Genomic DNA, 24,299 nt, shown 5'->3' with positions numbered 1-24,299 from the left:
GCATGCCAGAGGTTGCCAACCCCTGGTATAAACCATGCACTAGAACTGAAGGGGTCAAAGAGTAACTCTGGGCCCAGATGACCCACACCAAGCCACACTCACAGAGCAGGTTCCAGATGGCAGTGGAGTTTAAAAGGGAAGCCAGGTAGCTCAAAAAGGGGCTGACAAGGCAGTGAGAAGGACCTGCCCTGGGAACTTCTGAATAGGGATGCTGCAGAAGCTTATCTTGGAAAAGACCTTCTGGGCCCAGACAGACTGAACATAAAGTTAGTACCTTTATCTATTACCTTTATGCTACAGACTGCAAAACTTGGACAATGGAGTTGGTGGTAGGAAGGGGCCCAGGGATGGCAGCCTTAAGGTGCTGCTGAGTGCCAGACCTTCATTAACCTGCACTGGGCTAGAGCCTGGTGGAGTGGGAGGGCCCGGGATCCCTGATCAGCCCTCCTCCTTACTAAGAAGGAACTCACCTCCAACCACTATGCGATGCTTCCAACAAGCGCCAGCCATCACAGGTAGGTTGAATTCAACCCAATAGTCACAATTTTTTAGAATCATAGAATAGAATATCAGGGTTGGAAGGGACCTCAGAAGGTCACCTAGTCCAACCCCCTGCTCAAAGCAGGACCAATTCCCAACTAAATCATCCCAGCCAGGGCTTTGTCAAGCCTGACCTTAAAAACCTCTAAAGAAGGAGATTCCACCACCTCCATAGGTAACCCATTCCAGTGCTTCACCACCCTCTGAATGAAAAAGTTTTTCCTAATATCCAACCTAAACCTCCCCCACTGCAACTTGAGACCATTACTCCTTGTTCTGTCATCAGGTACCACTGAGAACAGTCTAGATCCATCCTCTTTGGAACCCCCTTTCAGGTAGTTGAAAACAGCTATCAAATCCCCCCTCATTCTTCTCTTCTGCAGACTAAACAATCCCAGTTCCCTCAGCCTCTCCTCATAAGTCATGTGCTCCAGCCCCCTAATCATTTTTGTTGCCCTCTGCTGGACTCTTACCAATTTTTCCACATCCTTCTTGTAGTGTGGGGCCCAAAACTGGACACAGTACTCCGTGAGGCCTTTTTTCTTGTATTCATCCAGTTCTAGCTTTGACTTCTATCCTCTCTGACTACAATGTCTGTCTTGAGCTGCAGGAAGTAGATTAATTAGAAACTGATGCCAATCTGTTGGATTTGAAGCCCTGTGAACCTCATTGGGGATGAGCTTTGCCTGACAGTGGGGAGTACGTAATGTGCTGGTTAAGGTCCCTGTCCTGCTCCCATTGAGTTCATATGGCATTTTTCCATTGTTCAGTTCAGTGGAAGCGGGCTATCTGACTATGTCGACCTCTAGTGGACAGTATGAAATCCTAAGTATGACTGGTAGCTAACAGAATTTATTCTTAAACTCAAATACGGAGGCCTGAGTTGTAGGAGTCAGTAGTCCTGAAATTAATCTCTGACAACCACTGTGTGTGTGTGTGTGTGTGTGTGTGTGTGTGTATATATACATACATAATATGCAGCATATGGATTTATTACTTTCTGATGATCACATGATGCAGGGGTCTGAATACAGAGAGAAGGAGAATGAAATAAATGCACGTTATAAAAGTTGTGAAGGAGTCCAGTTACAGTTGTGTAGTGTTGGATACTATGATGCTTTGTTTCAATGCTCCAGTTTGCTCAGGAATCGATGCTATAGATATGTGGCAATCAGTGTACCTGGGCTTTCCTGATTTGGGAACACCACCCATCCCTCTTAGTAGCATGTAGCCTCCTGCCTATAAAAGAGTGAGTTGGGGTTGGGTGGGGGGGACGGGCGGGAGGTGGTAAATAGGTTTTGTACAGGCACAGTCATGGTAACAAACCAGAGAGCTGTAAATAAACTTGGCTTGCTAAGAAGTGGACAACGGAGAACTGGGGATATTTTGTAGATGGGAGCTAACTGCCGGGTTGCTCGACAGCCTTGCAATGAGCACATGGTCTCCAGTGCTAGAATATTCACCTGAAAGCAGGACTGGCATTTTCACTGTACCAAAACACAAAAGAGAACCATGTTGTCTTTTTTCTGGTGAAATGCATTGGGGCTAGAGGCGTATGGCTAGGGATGGCAACTTTTTAATCGCAGAAAACCAAACACCTTTGCCCTGCCCCGAGGCCTCAGCCCTGCCTGGCCCCTTCCCCGAGGCCCCATGCCCCACTCACTCCATTCCCCCTCCCTCTGTCGCTCGCTCTCTCCCACCCTCGCTCACTCGCTGATTTTCACCGGGCTGGGGCAGGGGAGTTGGGGTGCGGGAGTGGGGCAAGTGCTCCGCTGGGTGTGTGGGCTCTGGGGTGGGGCTGGGGATACAGGGTTTGGGGTGCAGGAGGGGACTCCAGGCTGGGGCAGGGGGTTGGGGTGTGGAAGGGGGTATGGGATCTGGGCTGGGGTTGCGGGCTCCTGAGTGAGATCTAAAATGAGGGGTTCAGGATGTGGGAGGGGGGGTGCAGGGTGAGGGCTCCAAAAGGAAGTTTGGGTGCAGAAAGGGGCTCAGGGCTGGGGCAGGGGGGTGGGGTACAGGAGCGGGTATGGGGTGCAGGCTCTGAGTGGCGCTTATCTCAGGGGGCTCCTGGAAGTGGCCGGTATGTCCCTGCGTCCCCTAGGCTCAGGGGTGCCCAGATGGCTCTATGCACTGCCCCCACCAACAGATGCCACCCCTGCAGCTCCCATTGGCCACAGTTCCCAGCCAATGGGAGCTGCAGAGCCGGCGCTCAGGGTGAAGCAGCACACAGAGCCCCTGTGGCCATCCCTCTGCCTAGGAGCAGGAGGTGCTGGCCACTTCCGGGAGCCGTGCGGAGCCAGGCTGCCCAGGTAGTGAGCCTGCCAGCCCTGCTGCACCGGCAGCGCCGCCAACCAGACATTTAATGGCCCGGTCAGCAGTGGTGATTGGAGCCACTAGGGTCCCTTTTTGACTGGGTGTTCCAGTCAAAAACTGGACCCTGGCACCCCTATGTGTGGCAACTGAAGCGAACTACTGTCTGCCTTCATTAAAAAGAGAGGCCCAGGCAGCACTCTCCATATTTATACTAAGAAGCTATTAACATTAATTGCACAGCCACCGCCACTCCACACACATTTTCTGCAAGGTGGAAAAGCTGCGACAGGTTGTGCATCCTGGTCTCAGACAGGGTTATGGTGATGTGCAACATGACGATACAGCTCTTAGCTCCCTCTTCCATTCTAGCAGTACTGTTCCCTTCTTAAGGCTGCTCTAAAAGCAGCCCTGCTGCAAAAAAAAAAAAAAAAAAGGAAAAAGAAAAAAAAAGAAAAGAACGCAAAACAGAAACCTCCCACTTTTCGAGTTTCTCCTTCAGGCAAAGGAGGGCAGGAGTTTGGTGCGATTGCCATTCTTTTTAATTAATTTGTGAGAAACTGAGCGATTACAGTGATGAGGGTCATATAAGTACCTAGATAAATTGATCAATCATCCAGGGAACAACTTCCATTCTCCTTTGTTCCCTTCCCAAAAATGTGAGGAGGCTACAGTGAACCATCAGGCAAGCCACGCTGTGTGCATTTTACGTGACTAGACTTCCCACCCTGAAACACCTGGTGCTAAGGGGTTTTGACAGGGCCAGAAATCCCAGAATGGCCTGTTTTGTGGCATTTCATCCAGATCAGGTAATAAAGAAGTAATCAAGGCAAAAATGCTAGAGGGCAAATGGCCTGGACCTCTGACAGGGTATTAGAGTTCATCTTGATTTGAGAGGAGAGGTTAGAGTTAGGTTGGGGTATTTTATTTATATATTTTTGCCTGTCCTTAGAAAGTGAGAAAGAAGGAAAGGCGATAGCCCAGTTTTCCTCGTGAATCTAGGCTACAGCCTCTGGGAAATATAGAGCATCTCCAAGTTTAACATCATTTTAGTTCACATTTGTGTTTCAGAGACCAGCATAAGAGGAAGAATGTCTCTGCTTTATTAAAATGCATCAGGTGTTCCAGCTGATTTTTAAAATGTTGGTCACGGTCTCAGGGAGTCTAAAAATAAACCATATCAATTGCATTCCCAGGCATTCGCTGCAGAGTCACCTCTAAATCTGGTACAGACCATTGTTAGCGTTAAATATATATTACTGCACAGATATTGACTTTTTAATGTCCCATCTGGCCTGATTCCTGCTGATCTTTCAAGGGCAAGTGCTCGTATACCACCCAACAATTACACCATGTTATCCCATACTGTATAGGAACCAAACCCACCCCACTGCTCCAAACTCATGTAGCCAGGCATGGCACAGGGCTTGTGGAGGTGTGATACTCTCAGACCAGGGTGGAGTTTTGAACCGTGGGAATTAATCTTCCCTCCCTCAGCCCATGGAGCATAGAATCATAGAACTGAAAGAGACCTTAAGAGGTCATCTAGTCCAGTCCTCTGCACTTGTGGCAGGACTAATTATCTAGACCATCCCTGACAGGTGTTTGTCTAACCTGCTCTTAAAAATCTCCAATGATGGAGATTCCACAACCTCCCTAGGCAATTTATTCCAGTGCTTAACCACTCTGGCAGTTAGGAAGTTTTTCCTAATGTCCAATCTAAACATCCCTTGCTGCAATTTAAGCCCATTGCTTCTTGTCCTATCCTCAGAGAGTAAGAAAAACAATTTTTCTTCCTCCTCCTTATAACAACCTTTTACATACTTAAAAACTGCTATCATGTCCCCTCTCAGTCTTCTCTTTTCCAGACTAAACAAACCCAATTTTTTCAATCTTCCCTCATAGGTCATGTTTTCTAGACCTTGAATCAATTTTGTTGCTTTTCTCTGGACTCTCTCCAATTTATCCACATCCTTCCTGAAATGTCGTGCCCAGAACTGGACACACACTCCAGTTGAGGCCTAATCAGAGTGGACTAGAGCGAAAGAGTTTGTAACCTGTCCTTTAAATTGGCTTCGGTACCCAATGACTGGAAGTTAGCTAATGTAACGCCAATATTTAAAAAGGGCTCTAGAGGTGATCCCGGCAATTACAGACCGGTAAGTCTAACGTCGGTACCGGGCAAATTAGTCGAAACAATAGTTAAGAATAAAATTGTCAGACACATAGAAAAACATAAACTGTTGAGCAATAGTCAACATGGTTTCTGTAAAGGGAAATCGTGTCTTACTAATCTATTAGAGTTCTTTGAAGGGGTCAACAAACATGTGGACAAGGGGGATCTGGTGGACGTAGTGTACTTAGATTTCCAGAAAGCCTTTGACAAGGTCCCTCACCAAAGGCTCTTTACGTAAATTAAGCTGTCATGGGATAAAAGGGAAGGTCCTTTCATGGATTGAGAACTGGTTAAAGGACAGGGAACAAAGGGTAGGAATTAATGGTAAATTCTCAGAATGGAGAGGGGTAACTAGTGGTGTTCCCCAAGGGTCAGTCCTAAGACCAATCCTATTCAATTTATTCATAAATGATCTGGAGAAAGGGGTAAACAGTGAGGTGGCAAAGTTTGCAGATGATACTAAACTACTCAAGATAGTTAAGACCAAAGCAGATTGTGAAGAACTTCAAAAAGATCTCACAAAACTAAGTGATTGGGCAACAAAATGGCAAATGAAATTTAATGTGGATAAATGTAAAGTAATGCACATTGGAAAAAATAACCCCAACTATACATACTACATGATGGGGGCTAATTTAGCTACAACGAGTCAGGAAAAAGATCTTGGAGTCATCATGGATAGTTCTCTGAAGATGTCCACGCAGTGTGCAGAGGCGGTCAAAAAAGCAAACAGGATGTTAGGAATCATTAAAAAGGGGATAGAGAATAAGACTGAGAATATATTATTGCCCTTATATAAATCCATGGTATGCCCACATCTCGAATACTGTGTACAGATGTGGTCTCCTCACCTCAAAAAAGATATTCTAGCACTAGAAAAGGTTCAGAAAAGGGCAACTAAAATGATTAGGGGGTTAGAGAGGGTCCTATACGAGGAAAGATTAAAGAGGCTAGGACTCTTCAGCTTGGAAAAAAGAAGACTAAGGGGGGATATGATAGAGGTATATAAAATCATGAGTGATGTTGAGAAAGTGGATAAGGAAAAGTTATTTACTTATTCCCATAATACAAGAACTAGGGGTCACCAAATGAAATTAATAGGCAGCAGGTTTAAAACAAATAAAAGGAAGTTCTTCTTCACGCAGCGCACAGTCAACTTGTGGAACTCCTTACCTGAGGAGGTTGTGAAGGCTAGGACTATAACAATGTTTAAAAGGGGACTGGATAAATTCATGGTGGCTAAGTCCATAAATGGGTATTAGCTAGGATGGGTAAGAATGGTGTCCCTAGCCTCTGTTCGTCAGAGGATGGAGATGGATGGCAGGAGAGAGATCACTTGATCATTGCCTGTTAGGTTCACTCCCTCTGGGGCACCTGGCATTGGCCACTGTCGGTAGGCAGATACTGGGCTAGATGGACCTTTGGTCTGACCCGGTACGGCCGTTCTTATGTTCTTATGTTATATAAGAATTACTTCTTGTGTCTTGCTTACAACACTCGTGCTAATACATCCCAGAATTATGTTCACTTTTTTTGCAACAGCATAGACTCATAGACTCATAGACTTTAAGGTCAGAAGGGACCATTATGATCATCTAGTCTGACCTCCTGCACAACGCAGGCCACAGAATCTCACCCATCCACTTCTATAACAAACCCCTAACCTATGTCTGAGTTACTGAAGTCCTCAAATTGTGGTTTGAAGACCTAAAAGCCAATCTTCACTGAAATGAATAATAAAAGTTGAGAAAGCAAAATATTTCTAATATCATGCAGCCAATTTCTGTACTTCACAGGTGGTGAAGTGCATGAGAGAAGGTTCTCCCAAAAAACTACCAACTCTGCTGCTTCATTATTGGTTCTATCTGGGAGTCTGAACTCAGTTCAGTGGCCTTGGTAAAACATTAAACAAGGTGATAAGACCATTAAACAACAAAAGTTTACACTGTTGACTCAGATTTTAGCTCATGGTCCACTATGACCCCCAGATCCCTTTCTGTAGTACTCCTTCCTAGGCAGTCATTTCCCATTTTATATGTGTGCAACTCATTTGTTCCTTCCTAAATGGAGTACTTTGCATTTGTCCTTACTGAATTTCTTCTTATTTACTTCAGACCATTTCTCCAGTTTGTCCAGATCATTTTAAATTTTAATCCTATCCTCCAAAGAACTTGCAACCCTTTCCAGCTTGGTATCGTCCACAAACTTTATAAGTGTACTCAGTATGCCATTATCTAAATCATTGATGAAGATATTGAGAACTGGACCCAGAACTGATCTCTGAGGGACCCCACTTATTATACCCTTCCAGCCTGACTGTGAGCCACTGATAACTACTTTCAGGGAATGGTTTTCCAACCAGTTTTGCACCCACCTTATAGTAGCTCCATCTAGGTTGCATTTCCCTAGTTTGTTTACGAGAAGTCATGCAAGACAGTATCAAAAGCTTTACTAAAGTCAAGATATACCATGTCTACCGCTTCCCACATCCACAAGTCTTGTTACCCTGTCCAAGAAAGCTATCAGGCTGGGTTGACACAATTTGTTTTTGACAAATCCATGCTGACCATTACTTATCACGTTATTACCTTCTAGATGTTTGCAGACTGATTGCTTAATTATTTGCTCCATTATCTTTCCAGGTGCAGAAGTTAAGCTGACTGGTCTGTAATTTCCTGGGTTGTTCTTATTTCTCTTTTTATAGATGGGCACTATATTTGCCGTTTTCCTGTCTTCTGGAATCTCTCCTGTCTTTCATGACTTCTCAAAGATAATCACTAATGGCTCAGATATCTCCACAGTCAGCTCCTTGAATATTCTAGGATGCATTTCATCAGGCCTTGGTGACTTGAAGACATCTAACTTGTCTAATTAATTTTTAACTTATTCTTTCCCTATTTTAGCCTCTTCTGATCCTACCTCATCTTCACTGACATTCACTATATTAGATGTCCAGTCACCACCAACCTTCTGGGTGAAAACCGAAACAAAGAAGTCATTAAGCACCTCTGCCATTTCCACATTTTCTGTTATTATTTCCCCCCCCCCATTGAGTAATGTGTCTATCCTGTCCTTGGTCTTCCTCTTGCTTCTAATGTATTTGTAGAATGTTTTCTTGTTCCCCTTTATGTCTCTGGCTAGTTTGATCTCGTTTTGTGCCTTGGCCTGTCTAATTTTGTCCCTACATGCTTGTGTTATTTGTTTATATTCATCCTTTGTAATCTGACTTAGTTTCCACTTTTTGTAGGACTCTTTTTTGATTTTTAGATCATTGAAGATCTCCTGGTTAAGCCAGGGTGGTCTCAGCGTCAGCAAAGCTACTTTTCAGTGGCTGCTGCAGTAGTCCATTCTCATTGCTTTACTCCTGCTTTGTTGGGGGCACTTGTTAGAAGTTGATCCACCAGCCCCACAGCCCCACTCCTGCCTGCCCCTTTGAGCCCCAGAGCATGCGGAATTGGGAGGAAGCACTGAAGAACTCGACTCTGCAGTATGGCCCTCTTTGCTCCAGGGCAGCAGCACAGCAGTGCTTTCACAGCACCCAGACACCTTAATGGCTAATACGGAGGGAGCTGGATTTGCCCCTAAGGCCTTTAGACCAGTTGATTGCAGCCACTGGTATGGCTATTAATCCTGACACTTCATGTGTCTTGTGACTGATGCCCTCAGTTGCCCCCTTTCCCTTGGGGCTGGATTGACACCTAGCAGTCAACTTAGGTAGGAAGGGATGTGTAATTGTGCTTCCCCAGGAGCAGAGTAGTGACCCAATTGTGATTCAGTCACGATCCAGTCCCTGCTTCCCCTTTCTCCAGGAGGAAGTAAGTATCCCCAGCTGTCTTCCTGATGCATCGTACTTCTGTGCCAGTTCAGCAAGTAAGAGCCAATCCTCTGACCCTTCTGCTTCTGCCTGACTGCTTCCCATCCATGTGCCCAAGACAGCCCCTCATTGGCTGCTCTGCCCACCACAATGCAGGTAGCCTGCAGAGGAGAGTAAAAAGCACACAGGAGGCTCCATCCATTCCTCTGTGCCGGCATGTAGGTTGGCTTACTACTGAACCTGTGTGCCAGCTCTTGGTACCCTGCTGCTGTTCCCTTGCCATTCACAGGCGTGTTGGCTAAAGTATAAAGGGAGCTTGGGCTGCCCCAAACCCATTTCACAATTAGACAGAGCAGCCCAGACTCCGCCAGGGGTTAAGCTTATATACACAGGTGATTAGCAGGAAACGACTCGTACCACCAAGGTCTTGCCCTGGTAAGTTATACAGTTGCCTGCAAAGTTTAGGAGCCCTCTGAACTACAGACTGCAGTAGTCTTTTGTCATTTTAGGGTATAGCTGCATGAATAACCCAGATAATTCAGTGCTCAGGGCTTCAGGCACATGACTCTCATTTAAGCTAACAGGTCATAGTTGTATTTAAGGCTTGGGAAGCCACTCCGGTAGGGAATTCAGCTTTTTCTGAAGAAAAATGAGACTTAAGGATGAGGTCATTCCAGAATCATAACACAAAGATAAAAAGCTTTCTAGTTGTATTAGCATTTGTTTTCACCTTGTAATGCACAACAAGCCAGAGATGACAAGTTGCTGTTCTATGGAGTCTAGCAAGTACAGATATTAATGGGACTGACATTTTTTACTCCCCTTCAGGTGAAGGGAGACTTTCACATGTGAAATTTCCTTACAGCGCCTCACCTCACCCAGCACAGATGGCTGCAGAAGCGGCAGCAGAGGGCATTAGCATCTGTACTGACACCACAGTTGAACACAGTGAGGAACAATGCTGAACTGTGCTATATAAAAGGTTACGAGGCTACATATGAAAAACGGACTCCGAGAAATTTAACAGAGGGATTCAAATATTAATTTAGATCTGGCTTAATTGCTTTCTTATTCATTACTATTATCATTACTGCTGATGATGATGTCCTGAGGTGCCAGCTAAGATCAAGGCCCCACTGTGCTAGGTACTGTACAAACATATAGTAAGAGATAAGCCCTGTTCTGAAACGCTTACCCTCAAAATAGATGAGACAGAGAAAGGGTGGGAAGGGAAATGCTAAGGGCTTGCCTCTTATTTATGCTAAGGCCGCTTTACCTGACAGGATTAAGGTGCCTTAAATTGGCAATAAAGCACATTTACATTTACTTTAAGACCCTTTTGCATTACCCGAGTGATGTAAAGTGGCCTTAGTGTAAATGAAAATCAGGTTCTAATATTTAAAGTAACTATTTACTAATTATTAGTAAAAGATAAGCAGAATAGTCTGGCAGTACTAGTTGTTTTCTTACATAAGCAATAAGGGTCTGATCCAGTGCCAATCAAAGTCAGTGGAAGTCTTTCCATCCACTTTAATAGCAGATAGATCAAACCTTAAAGAGAAGGAGAAGGTATCGCATGCGGAAGATAAAAGACTACAGCAGAGCTGAGACAGTGAAGGACAGGTAAATACACATACTATAGTCTTATATTTATTTTTAACCAGTTCATCCCACTTCATTTTGATTTATAACTTAGGGGCCTATTGCAAAACCTAGCTGTTCTTGCAAATTTAAAAATACCAACGAAAAATCACTAAGGCCTGATTCAGCAAAGCATTTGAGCACATGTTTTAGTGTTAAACGTGCTTACATTCCATTGGCTTCAGTGAGATTGAAGCATGTGCTTAACCTAAGTGCTTTGCTGAGTGGGAGCCTGTATCACCTAGGCTGTGGCAGACCAGGCAATGGTGGAAAATAGTGGGAAATGAATTCCAGAGCTGAGGAGTTCTTCCTTCATATTATTCATTGCTTAATCCAATACAGGCAACAATATCATTCCATTTCTCCTAATACTTTTATTCTTGTCAATCACCTTTCTATTTTTTTCATTTTTCAAATGAATTTTACTGCCATGAAAGATGTCAGCCTGATAGCCCAGGAGGATAAAGTCTTCTGTTTATCCATTGAACAGGTATGGCACAAGTAGTACTATCCCACCCCACCAGAGTATCTCAATCCTGACCTGAAGGAGAACCCGTTGGAGTGAGAGGAGAGGTCAGACTCACATTCACTCCTTGGCTTATGCTCAGATAACAAAGGGACCATTTTGGTATCAGCTGTCTTGATGGCAAACATAATATCAAGGGCCCAGTTCTATGACCCTTACTCAAGGGTCGTCTTTACTTATTCAAATAGTCTCATTTATTTTAATGTTATTACTGAATGAGCAAGGAAAATGTGCATGAGTAAGGGATGCAGAGCCGGTGTTTCATTATATTTCTTATAAGAACTAAAAGTTAATAGGCCGTAGAAGAAATATATTGCAAAACCCAGATTAGACGTTGTCACAGATCTGGTCGGATGCCCCCTTTCAGGCACCCACCATGCTGCTGTGAAGGGAATCTAAGCCCGGAGTGTTTTCAACCTCTGGAGGCTGAATGAAGTCCAGCCATTGACCCAATCTTGGGGACCCTAGGCACACTCTCAGGGTACAGAATTTATATTCTGAGAGTTGGAACCTGCTGACCAGCTGACCAGCCCCTGAGCACAATGATGACATTCAGACCTTCCCATTGCTTAAATGCACCCACTCCCAAAACTCCACCCTAAAAGTGTGATGCTTCAGGTTTACCTTTTAACTCTCTCTGGAGGCACACACTAGTTATGAAGCATTTAATAAAGACACTTTGCACAAGTCTAACACATTATTGCTCTTTCACTTAATCATCTAAAGCACAAACATATATAGATCATATGGAATCTAACCAATATGATAAATGCAGTGCTCCTCACTAGCTCACCTTTCTCTTGGGAGTCTCTAGGGGCCATCTGTGTCCAGGAAAGCAGTTGGGGTTTTCTCTGCCTCATGCAGGCTGTTACATGCTGGGTGGCTTCTCCTTCATGGAGTCTCCTTCCCCAGTTTCTATGACTTTGCTTTCTCCTGCCCAATGCTTCCTCTCCCTGTCTGGCCCCTTCTGTTCCTGTGTGTTTCCTTATTTAAACGTCTGCCTGGACACTGGCCTCTTTTGTTCTGTTCCTGGTAAATTTCCACTGCTCTCTCTCACACACACACAGAAAGATAAAACTGGTTTTCCAAGGATGCAGCTACTCTTTAGAGTGACTGTTGTTAGACAAAGCGTGGTTGTTTAAAGTTAATGACCTTCCCATAGTATCAGTTCTAGGAAGAGGTGACACAACCATACTAGCCGATGGAGGACAGACATACAGAGAGCAGCAGATTTTCATAACCACATTGTTAGTTTATAGGCCTGTTTGTTAGCCTGAGATAGAATTTTCGGTTTGATTTTTGATACACTTATATCCTTACTAATATGTGTGAACAAAGAACAAAGACACTGTATGTTGCATTTCCCACACCCAGATGGGGCTTTAAGTACCATGAGAAAAGATAAGGAATAGAGCTAAAGTGTTACTGGGTATGGTGGGAGTATAATATACGAGCGTACATTTGAAGACTGCCTCAACTCCTATCTCAAGGCAAGGTCGAGCAACCAGTCGGGAGGGGCAAGATGGGAGGGGGGAAGGTATAAGAAACACTAAAAGGCCAAACAAATGCCTGTCCTTGATCGTAGCACAACCTCACTCCTTACCCCTCCCACGGGACACAAAAGAGGTCGTATGAAGCCCCCAGACTCACAACCCCCTAAAACAGAACATGACCCTAAATTGTAAGGGGTGGGACCAGGGGTGTGCACTGCAGGTATATTTGGGCCTGCTAAAAAGGAGGTGGGAACAGGAACACTGGGGGAAAAGGCTCTGTGGTGTCAGAGCTCTGGATATGCTTGCTTGAAACTAACCCCAATAAACATCGCATTGCCTGCACTTCAGACTTCCAGCCTTCTGCTTTCTGTCCGCATGACAAGAACCAGGGGAAGGGGTGAAGGGAAAGCCCCTAACAAACATTTCCTAGTAACTCCATAATATCAACCAGAACTGATAAGCTGTACAGAAAGATTCCCAGATTGTCACAGACACATTTTGTCTCCTTACAGTCCAGAGTAAGAGCCCCACATTGTCTCTTAGTACGGAGTGAATCCAGCACTACTAAGAACAATGGAATTCTGTTATGAAAATCACACTGGGGTGACCCTAACTAAATGATCACTATGTACAGATCCATAAAACAGTGAGGTTCCCAAACCAGATGTACAGAAGCCTCCATCTACGGAGAACTCACTGAGTTTATGCAAAGGAGGGTCAGCCAGGCTGTAACTGTCTGCCCACGAGCTGTTAAATACTTTACCTGCAGGCAAGAGCTAGTCAGACAGATAAAACAATTCTTCCTTGCATTTGAAAACTACAAAGAAAATATTTTCAGTTTGTTCCTACACTGCTCCGTGGAGGAAATGGCAACGAGTGCCCTAGGGATTTCTGGCTAGGTTGAGCTATGGGATGTAAGTTTTTCCAGAGGAGGTTGCTTCATCGGCTGAGCTGTTGTGATGCTTCTGAGAGTACTGAGCTCCCCATGGCTTGTACATTTGCCCCTGTCTGTGATCGTTCTATTTGTGAAAGGGGAGCCTGACAATCTGCTTCATTTTTAATGTGATTTGAGGATACAATCTTCCAGGCACTTAGCAAGGCTTTTATGCATTGACCCCTGAAAGTCATTTTGCATCTGATACCCCAGCCACACTCTTTCCATGCCATTGAGATTCACACATCTCAGAGTGATAGCTGTAGGAGCTCGGACGCATTTATTCCCTGTAGGCCTGTATCTAGCTTTAGGACTGGGAGGGAAACTCTCCACTATCTCAATTACCTATCATACTTCCCAGAAATGCTTTCCTTTTGTTTCAGATTTAGATTCTGATGTAGATTACCCACACAGGAAGAGACTGAGGAAAGCATGGATTTCCCCATTCTGATTTTTCAGCCTATTCAGGCCAAATGAGAATGGGAAGGAGAGGAGAGTGGAGGAATGACAGGTCTTGAGCTGTGGCCTAGGAGGAACTCAGCAGACTAATTTATACAGTTCACTGAAGCTTCAGAAATTTCAGTTCACAGACACTGACTACAAGCCCCACACTTGTCAATTTGGTCTGGAAAAAAAAGTCAGATCCCATATTCAGAGCAAAGGCACTAAGACCAAAGACACCTGCCCCATCCCTACAGGACTGTGGCTCTCCAAGTCAAAACATATTACTTATTCATGCAGAGACTGCCTGTAGTCTAGAGGTTAGAGTAAGAGTCAGGATGCCTGTGTTTTAATTTTAGCTCACTGTGTGTCTTTGAGGAAGTCACCCAACCAATGCTGTTCAATTTATTCATAACTGATCTGGAAAAGGGATAAACAGTGAGGTGGCAAAGTTTGCAGATGATACAAAATTACTCAAAATAGTTAAGCCCAAAGCAGATTGCGAAAAATTCAAAGGGATCTCACAAAACTGGGTGACCGGGCAAGAAAAGGTCAGATGAAATTCAGTATTGATAAATGTAAAGTTATGCATTTTTGAAAACATAATCCCAACTATACGTACAAAATTAAGGAGCCTCAATTAGCTGTTACCACTCCAGAAAGAGATTTGGAGTTACTGTGGCTAGTTCTCTGAAAACATCCACTCAATGTGCAGCATCAGTCAAAAAGAGGAACAGAATGTTAGGGACCATTAGGAAAGAGAGAGATAATAAAACAGAAAATATCATAATGCCATTATATAAATCCATGGTACACCCACATCTTGAATACTGCATGCAGTTCTGGTCTCCCCATCTCAGAAAAGATATATTAGAATTGGAAAAGGTTCAGAATCATAGAGTCATAAAAGATTAGGGTTGGAAGAGACCTCAGGAAGTCATCCACAGAGAAGGGCAACTAAAATGATTAGGGGGCTGCAACAGCTTCCATCTGAGGAGAGTTTAAAAAGACTGGGATTTTTCAGTTTGGAAAAGAGACAACTAAGAGGGGATATGATAGAGCTCTATAAAATTGTTAATAGTGTGGAGAAAGTGAATAAGGAGGTGTTATTTACCCCTTCACATAACAGAAGACCAAGGGGTCACACGATGAAATTAATAGACAGCCTGATAAGACAAACAAAAGGAAGTACTATTTCACCCAAAGCACTGTCAGCCTGTGGAACTCATTGCCAGGGGATGTTATGAAGGCCAAAACTATAACTGGGTTCAAAAAAGAATGAGATAAGTTCATGGAGGATAGGCCAAGATGGTCAAGGAAGAAACCCAGGCACTAGGTGTCCCTAAGCCTCTGACTGCCAGAAGCTGGGACTGCACAACAGGAGATGGATCATTCGATAATTGCCCTGTTCTGTTCATCTCCTCTGAAGCAGGGGTGGGCAAACTTTTTGGCCCGAGGGCCACATCTGGGTATTGAAATTGTATGGCAGGCCATGAATGCTCACACAATTGGGGTTGGAGTACAGGATGGGGTGAGAGCTCTAACTGGGGGTGCAGGCTGGGTGGGAGGGGGATCAGGGCTGGGGCAGGGGGTTGGGGCATGGGAGAGGTTCAGGGGTGCAGGCTCTGAGCGGCACTTACTTCAATCACTGCCTGGAAGCAGTGGCATGACCCCGCCCCCCCCCCCCCGCTCCAATGCAGAGGTACAGCCAGGTGGCTCTGTGCACTGCCCCATCTGCAGGTGCCGCCCCTGCAGCTGCCATTAGCCGCAGTTCCTGGCCAATGGAAGCTGTGGGGGTGGTGCTTGGGGTGGGGGCAGCATGTGGAGCCCCCTGGCTGTCCTTATGCGTAGGAGTCGGAGAGGGGGCACACCACTGCTTCTGGGAGCCATGTGGAGCTGCAGCACGCACACGCAGAGCAGCCCCTCACCCTGCTTCCTGGCTGGAGCACGGGAGCAGGGCAAGCACCAGACCCCGCTCCGCAGCAGGAGCGCGAGGGCCAGATTAAATCGGCTGGTGGGCTAGAAGTGGCCCGCAGGCTGTAGTTTGTCCACCCCTGCTCTGAAGCATCTGGCATTGGGCACTGTTGGAAGACAGGAGACTGAGCTAGATGGACCACTGGTCTGACCCAATATGGCCTTTCTTATGTTCATCTATCAATATGGGTATACAAGCCCTGAAAGCTCTCTATGACTCAACTTGTCCATCTGTACTGGCTATAACAACACCTGCATCATAGGGTGCTACCAAAATTAATTCATTCTAGTTTGCAAAAGGCCAGAGTGTAACAGACCCCTCTGGGGAGAGTGAGGAGGAGGGAGCATGTGTAAGGCGCTCCCCCATCTTGTGCCCATGTGAGGGTCGGTTACAGTTACAGTCCCTGCAGCTGAGGGAAGGAGAGGGACTTCCGTGTCTCAAAAGGGGCAGGACAGTGGCTGGCCATACCAGGAGAATAGTGCAGCCTGTGTAGTCTCCTGGGTACTGGGAGGTTTGAGAAGAAATTATTCCTCCTTGAGGTACAATCCCTCCCCGAGTTCCTCACGGGGCAATGTAGCTCCACACCACTCCCTGCTTGGGCCAGGGCCTACAAAGCACAGTTTGGTCCCAAATGCTTTAAGATCCTCAGATAAATAATTGCAAATATTACAGTGTGAACCTCTGATCCTGTTGAGGGTCATCTGTCGCTATTTACCACTGAACTGTCTCCACCGTGAGCTTTGTTGCCTTCACTTTCTTGCTGTTCCTCTTCTACACAGGACAGGGTATTTTGCTTCAGATAGCATTTTCCTTGGTGCTGACTCATTAGGCAACATATGTTACTGCATGCTGACAGAGTGTGCACTTGGCTGGGGCTGAATGGGAACTCCTGGCCTGATTTATGGAGGCAATGTAGAATTCTATGTCCACGGTGAAAATAGCAATCTGTGACTGTCCTGATGGGACAGCAGTGTGTTTTATTGCATCTTCCTGCTGAAGTTAAATGGGGAATAACCAAACAGCCGCTGAAGAAGCAATTACTGTGCCATAAACCAAGGTAAGTCATGAAATATGTGCTATTCTGAGATCATGCACCTAGGCACGTTACGTTAACTTCAGCTGAAAAGCTACCTCTCGAGGCACCTTTGATCATCAGCGTGAGAGAGACCACAGATGGTTTGTGGGACAGCTGAAGATTTAGGGTGGCTGGTTCTTGTTTTAGCTGAACTGGTTCACCCAGTCCTGCTTATAATAAGAAACTAAATCATCGAGCATATACAAGAGGCGGATGATCATTTGAATCAGTTGCTGCAGCAAAAAGGTAGTTCAGATGAATGGGCTCAGGTGACTATCTTGTAGCTTTCAGCCACACCGCTGTGTTAGGAGGTGGTGAAGGAGCTGCAGCAAGCAACCCAGATGAAACAAAGGGAGTCAGTGGGCCCAAGGAAGGAACAATGCCTCCTGCAGCTCCCATCTGTTGCTACAGCTGTTCAGGGTCCTGCATACCCTCAGTTGCACTCTCAGTCATCTCTGTTTGTCATTGTGGGATGCGTGGGTCCATAATCCTGATTCTTCCCACTTGTTTATAGTGGCATAGGTCCTGCATAGCCCACTCTCAAGACTGCACGGACGGCAACTTTGGCTATGTCTACACAGGGATAAAAAACCCACGGCTAGCCTACATCAGCTGACTCAGGCTCCCGGGCTTGGGCTCCAGGGTGGTGAAATTGCTGTGTAGGCATTTGGGCTCAAGCTGGAGCCCAAGCTCTGGGACCCAGCCTGAGCCCAAACATCTACACAGCATTTTTTAGCCTTGCAACCTGCGCCCCAGTCAGCTGATCCAGTGCCATGGGTCTTTTATCCCTGTTGGATGTACCCATTGGAGGACTGTACTGTAGGTGGCTCGGTGTAACTCCTTGCACCCTTCCCCTCCCTTGTGCGCTCATACAAAGGCCACCCAAGATAGTGCCCCAGAATTGATACAAAGTTAAAACAGAATCTAGAAAAGATTTCTGCCTAAAAAAGAAGTACAAACTTAGAAGAAAAAAAGTTAATGTAAGCAAGTGAACAGAAAAGGTATTTGTGGCAGAAAAATCTTTGTAACTGGGCTTTTAATCAAATGAATATAGTGTTGATGCCTGTGTAGCTAGATGGCTGGCTTGAAGACTGAAATTCTCTATTTCAGTGTTTCCAACTCCTGTGATTTTATTATGAATCTCATGATTTGGGCTTTTTTTCTCTTACCTGATCCCAGGTGCTGAGGCTTTACCTGAAAGTCTCAGCTTTTATATTTTTAAGTACGTTTTTAAGCCTTCATAGTCGAGGAGAAAAACTTGAAAACATGACTAATAAAAAGTCTCCAGTATTAGATGGCCAACAAAAAGAAGCCAACATATATTATTTTTAAAATCTCATGAGATTTTGTTTTGTTTTTTAGGGTGGATGTTGGCAGTCCTCCTCTTTAATCATAGAATAAATGCAGCGTGCTTAGCAGCAGTGTAAACTTTCTCAATGCACTGCCCAACCAGTGTGTAAAGAGAGGGGATGACAATCTCTCTTGCCCGTTCAGCCTTTGGCCGCTCCTAAATATTGCCAGCATAAGTGCCAAGAAATGTCCAGTGGTGATGGTGGTTTTTAAAATGTCCACCAAGAACTAGACTAAGATCATCAACTTATTGCATGGGGGCTACCAAACAGCAATCATTACTGACATGGGCTGGGTTGGAAAATGTGTTTACCACTCGCTTGAGCCATTAGCTCATCTGTGAAATTGTGTTTGATAGAAACTATATGGAAAAAAGTAGAATGAAAAATCATTTCTCCCTTTAACGTGCTGCTGGCTGTATCACTGAGTTTTAATCTGCCAAATTTTATATCACAGAGTCATAAATAACAGGTTCCCCAGGGGATCATTTGTGTCACCCCAATGCTACTCATGTCTCATTCCCACTAATATACTACCTAACTTGTTCCCAGATCTCTGCACAGTGTTCAAAGCTATTGTAAATTAACACAGAAAATGGGGAAAAAAATAAAGATGTTATTGAGACTGAGGGTTGAGGGTTTTTTTGGAAATTTATGGGTCCTCCTGGGATCTTGTCTCTACAAATGTTTCTCTTGTTTGGAGAATGATTGGCAGCTGAGGGGGGCAGAGGAGGGGAAACATCAGTGAGCACTTTCTGAACTGATTGTGTATTTAGAATTAACTGGGAAGAAGAAGTGAGAAGAGGAGCTCTCTATTAGGAACAAGATTCTGAAACAAAGAGTAGAAGAAACACTACTAAATCTGGACTCTATATCTTATTGCATCCAACAAATCTGTGTTAAAAGAACATTACGGTGGCAAACTCAAGTGCTCAAAAGTTAGGAAATGCTCATGCAACCTTAATTTGGCTCCCTTGTGCATATGCATTATGATACATTCTTTAGTTACATGATCACATACAATTCTTTCCACACCACCGCTGCCTCGTTCAGTGAATAGGTAGCTATTCAATATTTCTTTTTATCCTCCACATTCTTTGTGTGGTCCCAGACCTTATTTAATGGCCTGTATCCAACACCTGCACTGAGCACATTATCGTTATTATTATGTATTAAAAACAACTGAAAACAGGTCTTAGAATAGGATATATCAGGCAACCTTAATTATAGGCAGCACTACCAGCATTGCCTATAACAAATGCTGGAGGAAAGGGGAACCAGACCTGGGCTCCTAAGAGAAGAATAAATCAGCCCGCTTGCCCAACCTTTAGAGTACCAGAGAAAAATCTTCATTAAGCTGAAATTATGGCTCTGCAGAGGTGTCACACTGCGGAAAAGGCCTTAAAGGAATGACATTGATTATTTTCTTGTTTTTTAATCACCCTTTGGAAAGCCTGGAAATACATAACTAAATTTCTATTAAAAAATTAAGACACATTGGAAAATATGAAAATGCAGAGTTAGTCACCCGAGCCTGGCAACAGCACAAATAGATTGAAACACGCAAGCCGCACTGTCAGAGCATTCAGTAGAAACTTTAAGGTAGCAGGGAGAGGGGTTTGAAGTGTTTGAGAGGACAGTCAGCATCTCATCAGACTTGGGTTGGACTTTTTCATTTTAGGGCTGACAATGGGTTTCAGCAGAACAATTATGAAGCACAAAAGGAATGTATCTGACCATTTTGCTGCCAACAATCTGACTTTCAACACAGCTGAGTGCGAATCCCACAAGGAATATATACATAGGGTTTCTTTGGACATTTTTCTCTTCACAGCGTGGCATTCAACATGATCCAAAGAAGGCTCATGACATGAAAGAAGCAGCTGTATCATAAATTGCCAGTTCATAAAAACATTTTCTTGGCATGATTCGCCTAACTTATCAAAGTTTTCATATGCAAGTGCTCAGTAAAGGAAACTAACAATAACAAAAATCCTACTACATTAGAAAGGTCAGAACCATGTCAGTTTGACTCCATCAAGGATTTTCTCAGTAATGAGGCTGTTATGTCACAGTTTGATCTTAAATTGGCATCTGAGTTAATAGTGGAGGCAAATCCAGCAGCTTCCAGAAGACCAACTGAGTCAAATATCAAAAGCTATAAATCTGTGATCACTAACAGCTCAAGAAATTAACTCTTTTGAATCTGTTATTCCAGATTTACATCAGTGAAACTGTCAGAAATAATTGGCCCTTTGTATTTTTTTTCAGTCCTTTGAGGTGCTCAACATAATCAAGTCCTGCTAAAGTCAGTGGGCCAAATTCTGCTCTGTTACACTGGTGCAAATCCAGAATAATTCCATTTGCCATCTGAGTTGCCCCAGATCTAGATTGGTGTAACTCACAGCAAAATTTGGCCCATTGAGACTTGAGGGCCTACAGAACCGCACAGGATTGAAACCTTGGGGAGCCATGGGGACTATGTTCATGTGTGACAGATATTCCTACAGTTATTGAATCTCTTCTATATCAAACAGAGAATTTATAGTTACATTCTGAGCCTCATTTAAAAACTGGCATTTGATTTACTTACCCAAATACATTTGGAGGTAAAATCAGTGTCTTGGCTACACTCTGGTCTTTCTCAAGATGTGTGATAACAAGGAAAAAGAAATGGATAAAAATATGGGATTCACATACAATAATCCCCCTCTCAGACCAACATGGTCACACTCTGCATTGGTATTCTGCTCATCCTATATATGCATAATTCCTTTTGACTGTGTACGTATCTCTTTAAATTTAAGGGAGATGTTCTGAGTCTGTTTTTTGCTTAGTGTTCCTTTAAAAACATGGAGCCTGATTCTGCATTGCCCTGCACCTCATATAGTCGTTTACATCTGTGCAAAGTGAGTGTAAACTGCTATGATTCTGTCCCATTGACTTTAATTCAAGCTGCAGGTGCTCAGTTCTTCTGAAACTCAGGCCCCTGGTGGCCTCTGGCCTGTTGCAAGCATTCAGTTTTTTGCATCACCAAAACCCCTCTGGTAATTGGCAGTGTCAGTCTCAGCAGAGAGGCCCTAAAATATCGTCTGTTTAGCACAGAACATACACTATGTGCTTTACAGAATGTGATGAATATTCATGCACGTTACCATGAAACACATTACAAGACAATATATTGCAAATGACTCAATAAACACAAGCAACGAGAGAACTGTTCTCATCTTTATACAAAAGGTGCTGTGTCTGCCCAAGAGCAATTAAAAATTATATTGCTATGCTAAACCCATTTGAAAATGATCACCATAAGTAGATAGCTGTTGCATATTTATCTGTCCTTGTAAAATCAAACTGACCATGGATTTATGTAAGGATATAATTCTGGCTTCCGAGAATGAAGGACCCCATGGGCTTTGATCGTATAGTAGGGAAGAATTGATAGTTTAAAGTTGCATTAAGATTTCCATGTAAAGCATTGAGATTTCCAATTAAAATCCCTTTGTTTTATATTTTAATGATTTAATTTAGTGTCCACGTTAGGCACAATAACTCTTCAAGGAACAACTGACTTTTTTACATAATTTTTTAAAATAAATGATGAAGGGTAAAATTTTCAAAAGCACCTCAATGAGACTTAGACTTCTAAGTCACTTGAGGCCAGATTTTCAAAGGTATTTAGGTGCCTAAAGGTGCAGATAGGCACCTAGTGGGATTTTCAAAAGCACTTAAACAGGTTAGGCATCTAATTCCTACTGAAATCACTGGCAATTAGGCACCTACCTGCCTAGCTGGCTGTGAAAATCCCATTAGGTGCTTAACTGAACCCAAGGTCAGAGTTAAGGTTCTGCAGTTTACATTTCAGTTCTGTGATGCTGAAGGTGATAGCACTATTGAACTGAAATTGCGTGTTTTAAAGAAGTTAGTGTGTTGGTGTGATTGAATATCATGCTGGCAGTGCGCTCTAGATTGGAGACTAGAACTGTGTTGGTGTGACTGTTGTCTTAATATAATATTTCCTTGCTTTCTAGTGATCATTCTATGAGAAAAATACACATTAGTAACCTAAACTTTAAGTTAGCAAAGTTGTTGTTTTTTTTGTAGTGATAACATACCGTTTATGAAAAGCTTTTTGTTGCCAGGTATTTGAGATAAATAGTCTGTTTTCAGATTGTTAGGGTAATAAAGCATTACATTCTGTAGCTGTCTAATCCTCATCTGATTATACATAGGGGATATGTCTCCTCCAACCCTATGCTCATGAAACCCTAGGAGGCTTTAACTTAATGAAGTAGACTTACTTATAGCTGGTCGTTAAACAATCTTTAGCTTTGTTTTACCAAGTCCAAAAACCTTTATATGCAAAGAGAAGTGAGGTGCCAGACATTAAGAGTTAAAGATACATTGTTGTTTTTATGTTAAATAGAAATCTCATTGAAAGAGACTGAGATCAGCAACCCACAGCGTCAGGCCTGTATATTCCATTCTCAACCTGTATACAGAACTCCTCTTAATGTCACTTTAGTGCCTGTTCCAAAGCCCAGTGAAATCAATGAAAAGACTGCAGCTGACTTCAATAGGGTTTGGATCAGACTCAGACAGCTAGATTCACAAAGGGACTTAGGTACCTAACTGCCACTTTAGGTTCCTAAATCCCAGATTTAGATGCCACTGGTATTTACAAAACCCCCATTCAGCTGCTGTCAGGGCCAGCTCCAGCTTTTCTGCCACCTCAAGCTGCAAAAAAAAAAAAAAGAGCGGCGGCACTTCGGTGGCAGTTCAATCGCACCACTTCTTCTGCAGCAGTTCGGCAGCGGGTCCTCCTTCTCTTCCTGTTCGGCCGCAATTCGGCAGCAGCTCAAAGAGGAAAAGAGGGAATGAGAGACCCGCCGCCGAATTCCTGCTGCAGACCCAGACGTGCCGCTCCGATACCAGACAGAAGGCTGCCCCTTTGAATTGGCCGCCCCAAGTACCTGCTTCCTATGCTGGTGCCTGGAGCCAGCCCTGGCTGCTGTCTAACCTTGTAGGCACCTAAATTCACTCAGAGCCTACATTTTTGCACTAGACATTCCTTAGGCACTTCTGGGCATGCACGCTGTTGCCTCACTTTTGTTGTCCAGACACCTAAGCCCCAGTGCAATGCAGGAACCAGGGGAAGATAGGTGTCCTTCTGCCTTTCTCGCCTGCGGGGCCTGATCCTGTAGGGGTGTTCGCAGCATGCCTACCTACATGCAGAACAGCTGGGGAATGGGGGAGGACTTCCCTCATAACTTTCAAAGAGTAGTTAGGCTACTCACTTGGGATGTGGAAGACCCCCAGTTCAAGTCACCCTCCCCCACCTCCACCTAAGGGGGAGAAAGGATTTGAACAAGGATCTGCCACCTTTCAGGTGCATTCCTTAGCCACTGGGCTATGGGATATCCTGACAAGGGGTTCCCTCAATATCTCCAGTTGAAGCTGTTCCACTGTGTATAAATAATTAGAGTCATGGGAGCAGGGGTCTGACTCCTGGGTCTCCCACCCCACAAATGGGTGCACTAACCACAAAGCTATAGAGTTGTTCTCACTCTCTTTCTGGACCAGTTAATATTTATATATTTATTTCTCCAAAGTGGAACAGCTTCAACAGGAGAGACTGAGGGAGACCTACATCAGACTACCCTATAGCCCATTGGCTAGGCCAGTCACCTGAGTGGTGGCAGATTCCCTGTTCAAACATCTTTGCATCAGGCTGGGACAGGGAAGACGTGAACCAGTGGTCTCCCACACCCCAGGTGAGTACCCTACCCACTGAGTAGTTTTGAGCTGGTGGCTACAGCTACCGCTTGCAAGATGAAGAAATGCTTAAAGAGGGTTCACTGCTGAGAATCCTGAGCAGAGGTAGATGCTTCCCTCTAGCCTGGACTTAGGTGCTGAACTCCCTGAGAGGGCAGGGTTTAGGACATACCCCTCTCCTTCACATCTCCCATTGGCTAGCTTAGTTGAGGAGCCACTTAGCATGCTGACTTTTGTGAATCCCAGTCTT

General features: G+C 44.3%; 1 protein-coding gene across 4 annotated transcripts in view; it reads right to left on the bottom strand.

Moving 5' to 3' along the window:
* PRMT8 (protein arginine methyltransferase 8) overlaps positions 1-24,299 on the bottom strand; it is a 113,481-nt gene that overhangs the window by 71,761 nt on the left and 17,421 nt on the right. Inside the window, exon 1 of one of the 4 annotated variants that reach the window (XM_039538320.1) lies at positions 11,801-11,891. The exons of the other annotated variants lie outside the window; for them this stretch is intronic. The gene's annotated coding sequence lies outside the window, so the exon portion shown is untranslated. Of the gene's footprint in view, positions 1-11,800; positions 11,892-24,299 lie in introns of those variants that run through there. 4 annotated transcript variants of the gene reach the window in all.

This window comes from Mauremys reevesii, linkage group 1 (assembly GCF_016161935.1).
Source record: "Mauremys reevesii isolate NIE-2019 linkage group 1, ASM1616193v1, whole genome shotgun sequence".
Lineage (NCBI taxonomy): Eukaryota > Metazoa > Chordata > Testudines > Geoemydidae > Mauremys > Mauremys reevesii.
The sequence above is the reverse complement of the archived record's forward strand: the minus strand, read 5'-3'. Positions and strand labels throughout refer to the sequence as shown.